Below are 701 nucleotides of genomic sequence, written 5' to 3'. Positions count from 1 at the left end.
CTAAGAGACGACTTTATCAATAGTGATTCCGCTAATATGAGGTAATTAACAATTGCTTCATATAGTACTTGGATCTACGAGACAGATTAATTTTTTCCCTCCGCTTTTCTAGTATTAATTCTATTGAATATTCAGAAAATCCACGTCTCGTAAACCAATCAGCAGTTCAGGTTGTTCGCAAGATAAGTTTTTCCAATCGAAGAGAAGATGTTTTCTTCTCCATGTAATCAAGTAATTTATCCATGTCCTTGAATTGTCTACAACAATCTGGAGAAACTGCAATAGCAGCCATTTCTGCACATTTCTCCTCTCGGAAAAGAAATAAAGCACCACATGCAATAGTTTGACCCTCTCTTTCGATGACAACAAAGCAATCCAATGCTTTAAGTAGCTCTTCATCAGTTCTCGTAACCAATGTGTCAACTGCCTCTAAAGGTTGCATGATTTGTCTTATTTCAGATATATCTGACACCCTCACCATCTGAGTTCCTTCATAAACATCACTTGCTACCATAGTCCCCATTCCATCTCTTTTAAATAATTCCAACAACAATACTCCCCCTTTAGTGCCATCTAACAGATGAACTCTTTGAACTATGGGTGGGTTCGGTTTTGTTCGGTTCGGTTTTCACCTAAAACCGGAAACCAAACCAAATAAAAAATTCGGTTGGGTTCGGTTCGGTTTGATATTTTTTGAGACA

At 37.7% G+C, this 701-nt stretch overlaps 1 pseudogene; it reads right to left on the bottom strand.

Annotated features, from left to right (window-relative positions):
• Positions 1–701, bottom strand: part of LOC101296243 — a 3020-nt pseudogene continuing 2319 nt past the window's right edge.

Source organism: Fragaria vesca, linkage group LG7, assembly GCF_000184155.1.
Source record: "Fragaria vesca subsp. vesca linkage group LG7, FraVesHawaii_1.0, whole genome shotgun sequence".
Lineage (NCBI taxonomy): Eukaryota > Viridiplantae > Streptophyta > Magnoliopsida > Rosales > Rosaceae > Fragaria > Fragaria vesca.
Note: the sequence above shows the minus strand (reverse complement) of the source record. Positions and strands in the feature narration are given on the sequence as shown.